The 10,524-nt window shown below is 46.0% G+C and overlaps 1 protein-coding gene across 3 annotated transcripts in view; it reads left to right on the top strand.

The window, feature by feature from the left end:
* The first annotated feature begins 336 nt into the window (after positions 1 to 336).
* Positions 337 to 10,524, top strand: part of HSPA12A (heat shock protein family A (Hsp70) member 12A) — a 53,277-nt gene continuing 43,089 nt past the window's right edge. For 2 of the 3 annotated variants that reach the window (XM_030951362.1, XM_030951360.1), the window contains exon 1: positions 337 to 544. The gene's annotated coding sequence lies outside the window, so the exon portion shown is untranslated. Of the gene's footprint in view, positions 545 to 1,980; positions 2,064 to 10,524 lie in introns of those variants that run through there. The other variant, XM_030951361.1, reaches the window with a different exon arrangement.

Genomic DNA, 10,524 nt, shown 5'->3' with positions numbered 1-10,524 from the left:
CGTAATACACGATGTCAGGGGACCCGTCCATGATTTCTGCCTGTCCGGGTTAGCTGTACCCACACCCCTGACAAGCGGGGGAACAGCTGGGGTAACCTCCGCAGCCTCCTCACGCTCCGTCTCTGCAGGACCCCAGCACCCATTCCCGGCGCACGGGGCTGAGCCGGGCTGTCACCTCCGGCCACAGACAGGGGTCTCTTTCTGCGGCTGTCACCGCGGAGGGCTTTCCGCTTCAGCGGCCGTGAAATCCGCATCTGGGGCCGGGCCGGCCCTGGCAGGCGGCCCCCCCGCCGGTGCCGTCCTTGTGCGGCTGCGGAGCAGGCGGGGAGGGGCGGCGCAGCCCCGCAGCCGGCGCGGGAAGCCGTCAGCGCCGGGCCGGCCCCGCAGCCTCTCCCCCTCGGCTCCGCACCGGCCGCAGGAAGGCGCAGCGGGGCGGGGACTCCACGAGCAGCGGAGCCTCCCCCGGGGTGGGCAGCGCAGCTCCGCCGCCGGCCCGTGCCCCGGCGGGAGCGGGCCATGTCGGAGGCGGAGAGCGGTGCCGCAGGTGAGGGGGCCCCGCCGCAATGCAGGAGCGCTGCCGGCGGCGGGGCGGCCACGGCTCATGGGGGGAAGCGCTCTGGAGCCGGAGGGAGCCCCGTCCGGAGCAGGGGAGGCGGGAGGCGGCAGACAATGTCCCGGCTGTGGCCGCGCGGGCGGGGCAGGGCAGGGCCGGGCCGGGCCGGGCCGGCGGCCCCGCGGTGCCCGGCTCGGGGGATGCCCCGCGGGCAGGGCCGGCTGCGGGAGGCGGCGGCTCGGTGCGGAACCCCCCGCCCGCCGGGCAGCGCCGCCGCTCCTCCACGTGCGGTGCCCGGGGAGCCGGTGCCGCACCGCGGGGGACCCAGGTGACAAAACAATGCGGCAGCACGGCCGGGCGGCGGCGAGGCGGGGCGGGCGCCCTGGCCGGCGCCGGGCGCTGCGGCGGGCGCGGCATCCCCGCCGGACGGGCCTTTGTGGCTCCCTCCTCCCCGCGGGTCGGGGTCTCTCCCTTTCCCGGCAGCGGCCAGAGGGAGGAGGGCTCGGACTGGAGCTCGGCGGCTGCTGCTGACATAGAGGCAGCCCCTCTATATAGCGAGGAGCCTGATGCACTGGAAAAGAAAGACCTGGCAGCCGGGTGGGAGAGACGGCGCTGTCTGGCTGAGCGCCTGAGCATCCTGGCGCAGCCCCGGGGACCAGGGAGCTCCCAGCGAGGTGTAGGTGTGGGGAAACCCCCGCCGGTACCGTTTTACCACGTTAAGGGGGCCACATGTCTCCGATTCTGCGGACTTGACTCGAGCTGAGCTGAATCTTGTTTTGCCTGAAAGAAGGATGCTGTGGGTTTGATCCGTTTGGGGTTACCCTGCCCGATAGGAACAACACAGCCTTTGCAGGACGGGCTGGGCTCTCCTTGTGTGGGAACGGAGCTGGGGGAGGGAAGAGGGTTCCTAGGATACAAATGATATGGGTGAATAACCCTAAGGGAAATGCAGAGTCAGCCTGATTTCATTCGATCTCTCCATGCCTTCTTCCTCACTGTAATCTGCAGACTTGAGGAAACTGCAGTGCTGAGCCAACGATGCTGGTAGAAGTGTATGGGGAAACTTAAAAGTTTAAGTTTGATTATAGTAGGATTTTGGGAGCGTTTAGAATGACATAGCTTAATTTCAGCATAGGTGGAATAATAGAGTCATAAAGTGTCCATTAAAAAACCCCAAACTAAATCAGAAAACACTACTTAGAAGCTAGTCGAATCTTCAAGATGCTCCACTGGGTTCTTCCACCTCCCTACATCTAAATGTTCTCTCAGTTCTTTGTAAATGAAGTCTCTGATACCTGTTTGGTTTGAAGTAACCTGTAACAATTTTCTAGCATGCAGCTGACAAAGGGAAGAATAGACTGACAGATTCATTTGTCTTTCAGATGACAGGGTATCACGTTTTGTTTTCTGCCAGGTTGCAAGGTTGGTGCAATGCAATACTGAAATGAAGTAACCTGTGACATAGGGAGAATCTGTGCTGGAGGGATTTGGTTAGAAGACAGAAGACCAGGTAGAAAAGCAATGATTTGTGATGCCAGAAATCTTTATGTTCTTTCCATGCGCTGGAATGCAGAGGCTGTCAGGGGAAAAAAAGGCTTGAGGGATAAAGTGTGATTTAGTGTGTGTTGTATTGACAGTATTGAAGCTGCAGGCACTTCTTGCAGCACACTACAATGCGTAAAGGAAATGTCTGTATGTAAAATAGCTGAGTGCTGTATGCAGTGCCTGCCCATCATCTTTATAGCTCCACTTAGCACAGCACTGCGGTATCTGCAGCTTGCTTAGTGAAACTGTTCATACCCAGGAGCTACTGCATGTAAAGCTTCTAATTATACTGATTTTTGGCATTTTTCAAGCCTTTGGCTTGTAATTGGGTAATGCTGGTTGAGCTGACAAGTTTTCCTTCATGACAGGCACCCTGTAAGCTTTCAGTCTGAGTGTTTCGTTCACTCCCATGGGGACAGCACTTGGTGTTCAACAGATCTGCCCTGCTCTGTCCCTGCAAAGTCTCCCCAAAGCTTCAGTCAGCTGTAGAGAGGCCCCAAGAGGTCTGTTCTGTCCAGAGGCATTTTCAGCTGATGCATTTCTGGGTAAAGGGGCTTTATCCTGGTCCACAGGGAGTGACCAGGGTTTCTGACAAATGCAACTGTCACCAGGAGCTGGAAGAGGATGCTGCAGCCTTGGATGTCAGCTCAAGTTAGAGCAGCCTCTGGGAGGCCAGGTCTGTGCAGCAAGGCCAGAGTGCTGCCTCTGCTGTAAAAGACCTGATCCCTTCATGAACATGTCAGTGTTTAGGATATGTTTTGTTTTCTAACTGTGTCACTGGTGGTTGGGGTTATATGGGACTTGACTGGTGTCTCATCTTGTGCTTTTTTTCTGCCAAATGCTTCTTTTGTTTGTTGAGTTGATGTGACCTGCCATGGACAACTTTTCCCACTTTCCTGACAATGCTGTTGAAATTTTTTAGGCCCCTTCTGGACATCATATCTGCTGTTGCAATTAAGTCTGAATTTCTTTTCTTTTTTCCCTTTTAAAGTTACAGATCTGGTCAAATATTTTAAAATTTCCAGTTACTTATTCTTCTGAGCTGTTCCAGGGGATTAATTCCTTTTTGCTCCCCTCTACTATGATTTCCCCTGTTCTCTCTATAAATTCACAAAGCAACCATCCCTTTCTTAAAAAAAAATCCTCAAGAATATACTTTTTACTTTAAAACAATAATATTAAAAGACCCCACTGTGTCAGTTTTCTGTACCTGAATTGATTCTGCCTTTTGACGATGTGTCAGATGGGATTTCACAAGTATTTGACTTCAAAGAGCACACCAGTTATGGGTTTAGAAACTTCTCCCTGTGGCTGTTTTAGTCTGTAGGTATTGTGAAGAAGCAAATTACCTTTTTGGATTTTAAAAAAGCTGTGCTGGCTCCCAGTAAATGATAATGGAAAATGTGAAAGGAGTAAAAACAATGCACGCAAACAATGCTACTTTCAATTAGGAGGAGGAGAACAGTCATGACCTTAATTTGGTTTGAAGCAGCATGACCTTTTTGGGGAGTATGCATCTGTTCCTTTTTTTTGTTTTCCTTAAGTGAACTAGCTGTTGATATTTTCTTTATGCAGCTTTAGTGAAATCTTTGTCCATCCGTAGATGATTTCTTACATAATTACTCAGCTTTTGTGTGGCACTTGTCACTTTTCTATTAAACAGCCTGGCTGGTTGAAAAGAAGGATGGGTGAAGCTCCAGGTTGCATCAGGTTGGTGTTTCTGCAGTGGTGAGAGAGGTGCCAGGAGGGCTTGGAGTCTGTTTCAGGGATGAGCTCTGAAGTCCATGGGCTGTGGCAGTAAATGGTACACTTGCTTCACAGATGTTCCACTGCAGAGTGTGCAGCTGTTTGGTGCTGTAAGGTCACAGATGTTGGTGTTGCACTGAGGGAATGCTGCTGCCAAGGCTGAGCCTCGGTGATCTGAAATGCCTGTGACAGATCCACAGGCTTCATCTCCCTCGCTGTGACAAGTGTCCTGGCTCCTGGGTCACTACATCCAATCTGCCTTTTCTCAGTGACCAGGCACATTTTTGATGTTGGAAGAACATTCCATAGCTCTCATTATTCAAAATGTGTCAGCTCTGGCCTGTGTGCTGTGCTGTTAAGAATCATAGTGATATGCATTTAAAATAAACAAAGGCAAGTTTAAAATTTTGCTAGAACTGCAATTAAAACAGTGACTTGGCAGTGTTTTAAAATTAGCATGGCAGTGGTGATCTGTGTCAGTAATCAGTATTAAAACAGGAAATTCCTTCAAAGGCTGTCTCAGAGGGATTTGAGAAACGTTTTCATGTAAATGAAGAGGGAAATGCAGTCATTTCTAAGAAGTAAGCAAATAAACAAACAAAACTCCTCAGAATATGGTGGCCAGAAAGCCTAGAATGCCTTTGTTCTTCACCCAGGATTGCATCAGGGTGTGTCAAGGACAGCAGAGGGGCTTTGGGAGCTGTGCTGGTGCTCCCCTGCCCTGGCTCGGTGCTCTCCCCTCCCCTGTGGGTCACTGGGTGCTCCCTGGCCCAGATCAGGAGCTCTGGTGCTACGGATTTGCAGGCTCTGAGCACATGGATCAGTTCCAAGTGCACCTAAATTTGCAAGAATGGGAGACCTGGAGAGGATTTTGCTCTTAGCTTTTAACTCAACACTCTCAGGCTGTGTTCTGCAGATGCAGTTTCTGAGGAATATTGGAGAGAGATTTCTAGTAATCATTACCAGTTGGAGTCCAGAAAAGTGTGGATGTGAATGTAGTTCAATAGCAATTCAATGTCATCTGAGGGAGTTAATCCACATTCTCTCTCTGAAGAAAATCAGTTCCTATTGCAGTAGCCTGCCCAACCTGCACTAGTTTCCTTAGGCAAGGAAGCAGAGATAAATTATTCTCCCTTTGCTACTTCCTTCACCCAGAGGGAATGATCTGGGAACACAACTTCAGTTTGTCCATTTCTGGATACATCCCTAGTTCTCAGTGCTATTCAGGACCAACCTCTAGGATTGAAGCAGTTTCTCTCAAAGGGTTTTACAATCCTGAGTACTCTGTGTCCACCTGTCCCTGTGAGGTTCTGTGCATTTGTATCCATGCTTTCCTTTTTTTCCTGTTCCCTGTGAGCTTGGCAGAATATTTGGGTGTCTCTTTCCTCATTACAGGGATTGGGATAGTTTTCTCTCTCAAGAGATAATAACACCATTAAAATAGCAGTTTCTCAGTGCATCCTTTCCCCTCCTTTTGTCATTGTTTGGGAAATGTGACCATTTGGTCAGTTTCACCATCATTTGAGAACGCTTGATGCCTTCTCCATGATTAAAGATCAGAATACCTGTGATTAGACTGGGCTGACTGGCAACTAGTCCCATTCCCTGATGCCAAACAGATCCAACAAATTTAACATCTATTTCTCAAGTTTCCATGGATACCTGAGCAGAGCACTCACAGTAATCAGAACGGCAGGGCATGCCACTTACAGCAGCTTTCAGTACTGGCACTGTGGAAGTGCTGCATTCAAAAATCAACCTTTTGTAGGAGCTCTCTTGCTTACTCAGCTACGCTCCTGTTAGGATTTTAACCACAGGAACTCCTTTGAAGGTTGTGCCAGGGGCTTGTCACCATGACAGTGTAAATTTGCAGTTGGTTTTCTGGCTAGTCACTGTGGTCTGTGCATGCATTGTCATGGCACTTGAACGTAACCCTGATGAGTGTTAGCATAAAAACCTCTGGAAGTGGATTTTGGTTGGTGACTCTGTGATTTTGTGGTCTACTCTGCAAATACTCATCAGGTAATTTCTTCTTTTCTCATAAGGTATTTTTTCTTTAAGCTTTTCTTTAAGCCTGGTAACTGTGTTTTCAAGGCCATCAAATAAAAAGAAAGAAGATCTGGTTTTTGATACAGCAATGAAATATTGCTCAGGAGATAAATCAATAGCCATAGACTGGTTTCATAGATGACTTTGCTAATGACTTTTCAAATGTGATACCTATATTTGACATTTTGTCATAGTTACTGTTCCTTTATTTTTCCATCTTTGAACAAAATTGGGTTTAATAGCCTTGAAGAATATGAAGGAATTTATATACAGCATCACTCATGCTGACTACCATAAGTAATGGCTATTCTAGTTTGGCTTTTCTTTTTACCCTGCCCCCTGCTTATCCTTTTTTTTTACCCTGTGAATTGATGAGAGTGGTTGGTTTTCTCTTGTCAAGGCTCTGTAAATGTGTGAATCATGTTAAGCCTTCCAGAAGATTGTCAAAATGAAGACAAACATATTCAAATTTTTTCCCAATTCATGTTTTAAGAAAAAGGTGTCACTACATTCATCCAGCTTGATGCATTCCGAGATGCTGTCTGAATCTAGGAATGCTTGAAAACTAAATAACCTTTTTGCCTTCTAAGTGAACAAATGCCACCCAAAATGTTCTTATTCCTGTGTGCTGGATGCACAGTCTGAAAAGGTGAACAGTGATTCTTTGAATACCTTGATTGAGAAAGGTAGGATTGCATTCTTTTCAGCATACAATTGCCTCTTGACATGGTTCTGAAACAGAAACTTGTAGCAAAGCATGTTTATAACTGTAATATTTTGATCTTGTTTTTTAAAAAGAAAAAGCAGTGAACCAGTCCAGTTGGGCTGGGAAATGGTGATTTTCTCAAAGAGAGTGATTAGCATCACAAATGTTCTGTTTTATGAGCATGGTCCTGGGAATTAGAGCATAACCTTAGTAGTGCCATTCCTGACAACCTTGCAGTGAGCCAAGTGGAGGAGGTAGATGAGGACAGACATGATGATGGAGGAGAAGCAGCAGGAAGCCTTTTCCAGGAAGGTATCTTTTCATTTAACACTGTACATCTTGGGGTTTGTTTTCTGTTCCTTACCTGCTCCTGGAAGCAGCGAGGGAGGAGGTGAGAGGTACAGGAAGGCAGTGCTTGCTCAGAGGCAAATAGTGCAAGGAGCTGTGAAGGAAGCAAGTTCAAAGAAGAGCTTGTTGAAGGGAGAGAAGTTTAGTTAGAGTGCACTGAAGGTGTCTCTTACAGAACTGTGTCAGGGAATATTTAGGGAAATCATGGAGAATTGTCTTTTACGACTCTGAGCTGCCCAATCTGTTGATAACCTACCCTTATCACAACATAATGCCTGCTGCCTTTTACAGCAGGTAAAGCAGGATCAGAGTTGTGTCTCCTGGCAGTAGTGCATGGCTGTGGAAGAGCTGGGATGTGGGAAGAGAGGGATCACTGCAGGGCACTGCTGCTGAGTTCCCCTCACCCCAGGCTCTGGGGCATGAGCAGGTTTTGAGCACACTGCAATCCCATCAGGGGGTGGGGAAGGAAATGGGTGGGAAAAGGGAGCTGGCTGATCACAGAAGCTGGAAAACTCTCAGGGCATTCAGGGTGGAGCTGGATTTGAGACCTTGCAGTGTAGATGGTGAAAGGGTTTGAGTTGAAGGCAGCTTAAGGACACACTTAGCTGTTGGTGAGAATCTGCTGGGGCATCACACACAACCAGTAAGTGTGATTGCTCAGCTTCAGTCCGTCTTACCAAGCATTATAGAGAGATCAGATCAATTTTAGGTAAAGTATTTTAGCCTATGTCCTGTCTAATAGAGGAGGAGTGAACAAAGCCCCTGAGGCATTTTCAGGAGGTTATTGTGAGTTCTTGCGTGTTTCTTTCATCTCAAATTAAGTTCACAGAAAATTGGTGGCATCTTTTGGTCTCCCTTTGCTGCTGAGGCTCAGGAAAATGAATATTGTCCACAGAGTGAATGATGGGATGAAACTGGGCTTGGTTTTTGATACTCTTAGCAATAATGGTAAAATCTTAAAATTACCTTAGAAAGCATTCATAGTGTAGTGAAAATGTAATTCCTCTAGTCAAAGCATGATCGTGATGAGAGACAATATAGAAGAAATAAATGGAAAAGGTCAAAGTTGTAATGACAAACATGTCTTATTTTTAGAATTTTTTTTTTTTTACTTAGGAAGTCCTTGTTCTCTAATTGGTATCAGTGCAATGAATTCCAGTTCTTCAGGGGACTAGATATTATGAAAGGGTATCAGGAAACTTGGATTTGTATCAGAGATTAGCTATGACTGTATTCATGGAAGAGAAGTGTATTGCAGTCTTCAGCAAACCAGCTGGATGCCTGCTGGCATTTTAAAACAAAGAACTTTAATTGATGGTCATAACAGTGGTGCCATTGGTTTCAGTAAGAACAGAAGGTTCTTACTTCTGATATGAAATATGGGATCTTTTTATTATGCATAAGAATATTTTAAGATTTTTTTTGCTTGTCTCCATCTCTTATTTTTTTATTGTTCTGTAATTATTTTAAAAGGCTATCTTTGTATTTACAGTAAAATGCTCTAGGTTGTCACATTGCGTTTGGAAGCTCTGACATTTTGTGCTTAATGCGAAGGAAAATCTCAGCAATAGGAAAAGCTGAATAAGGTTTTCTTCATCAGTGCAGCAGTTGGCAGCTAATAGCAATATGGTAAACCCTTCTTTTCTTGTGCAAATATCATTAGGAAGGTTTGCTTGAGTCAAAATTATTTTGATGCTCAAAAGGTTATAATCTTTTGAATGAAAAATAGTGGGTTTATTCCATTCTTTTGTTGCCTGATGGCTACTTATAGTCATGTTTGGTTCAGTACATCCTTGTTTTTCCTTTTTATTTCCCTTCTCTTTTCCTAAATTTTAAATCCAGATATAGTGCCTGAATGGGAAAGAAAGAATTTGGCTAAGATTTCGGTATTACCCACAGTCTGACTGAGAGCAGAGCAGCGTGTATACACACAGCAGCAGTCACCTTCACCACATGCTGGATGGCTGGAAATTCCAGACAAAGGGCCATGAGATACTTGCAATGTTTGATTTGTGACATGTTCAGTGTGTTCATGGTGAATTCATTTAACATGGATTTGTTGGAGCCACGAAGATCAGCTGCAGTAGTGACATTTTTAGTAGGTCTAATGTATCCCAACTTCCCCTGTGCACCTGGTTCAGCAGCCTACAAATAGTTGAGTGCTGGGATGATTTGGCATTTGGAGCAGTGGCTGTGCATTACACAAATCAGAAAGAGTTATTGCAGCTTTCCTTTTGAGCCAGGGTGGTGTCCTGCAGCCACTCTCAGCTGGGAGTTTGGGAGAACCTGGAAAAGGCTGTGCTGGGACCCATTGATGTCTTTATTGTGAAAGCACTTACTAAAATACTGCAACTCTGATCTGAAATGGGGAATGGTATTGATCCTGTTGTTGATTCAGAAAATTGTGGGAAGAGTTTGTGTTGGGTTTGTGGCCACTTAGTCAGGATAGAAATATAAATTAACTTGTCTTGATTGGGATATAACACACACTGGTGTTCAGGCATGTTCTTACAGAGGTATACCATAGTGATGCTCCTTTCCTTGTTTGATTTGTGAAAGAGCTGTAGGAGAGAGATCCAGTCACATGGGAGTGAGGTCTGAGGAGGTTTGGAAAGTGCAATTTCTCGGGTGAAGCCTTTGCTTTTGTAGCCATCACTCTAAAGTAGTGCAAAATGTGCCTGAAATGGTTTCTAATGGAAGACCTGGGGCTTGAATCCTTATTTCTTCTTTTTTAAAAAGTTGTTTCTTCTCCATACACAGAACTGGTGACACGGGGCACATTCAGAAATGTCCCCCCTTCCCTGGTGTGACAGCATTTCTGGGCATTATGCTGCACAGCCCCACACCCTGATTCCCAGGTTCCTGATTTACTTGTCCTGTTAAATTCTACCTGCTGACAAAGCCCACTCTACCTTATCCATTGCTTATGGCACTTGGGCTAGACAGAATCCAGTGCTCTGCCATCTGCTTCACTGGGGAAATGAACAAGGTCCATAATATGTGAAGCAGAAAATTTTACTGACGCCCTATGTAGCTGAATTATATACAGGTGAAAAGTTGAACAGAAAAGAGAAGATTTTGTGTGGCTGCTGAATTTTTTTGTTTGTTTGTTTGAGTACCACCTTGTGACTGGGAGGTCCAGCAGTCACCCTTCTTTAGCTGCTGGCTTGAAACTGATTATCTGGGACTGTATTGGTCTGTGTCTGGCTTTTTTAGTAGTTCCCTAAAGTTCATTTTTCCAGTCCTGAATAGGAATGTGTGGCAGGGGCTCTCAAAAATTCAGAACAGACTGATGGCCTTCCAGCTGCCATTAACTTATCTTTCTAATTAAATAATGAGCTTGGTCTTGATCTCCAGATCTATCAGAAAATCATATTCAGCTGCACATGCAATCAGCGAAATATGCACACTGCATCAGCGAAGTTTTTATAAATGTTCTGGACTTTGCTTTTAGTCTGCATTCTTTCACACTTAAAGGTTAATCCTTCGTTGCATTTTGTCAAAATCTACAATGTTGCTGATCATTTACTGAAAAACAGAAAGAGCTAAACAGATTAGGCATTGCAGGAAACCACAG

Source organism: Camarhynchus parvulus, chromosome 6 (assembly GCF_901933205.1).
Source record: "Camarhynchus parvulus chromosome 6, STF_HiC, whole genome shotgun sequence".
Lineage (NCBI taxonomy): Eukaryota > Metazoa > Chordata > Aves > Passeriformes > Thraupidae > Camarhynchus > Camarhynchus parvulus.
Note: the sequence above shows the minus strand (reverse complement) of the source record. Positions and strands in the feature narration are given on the sequence as shown.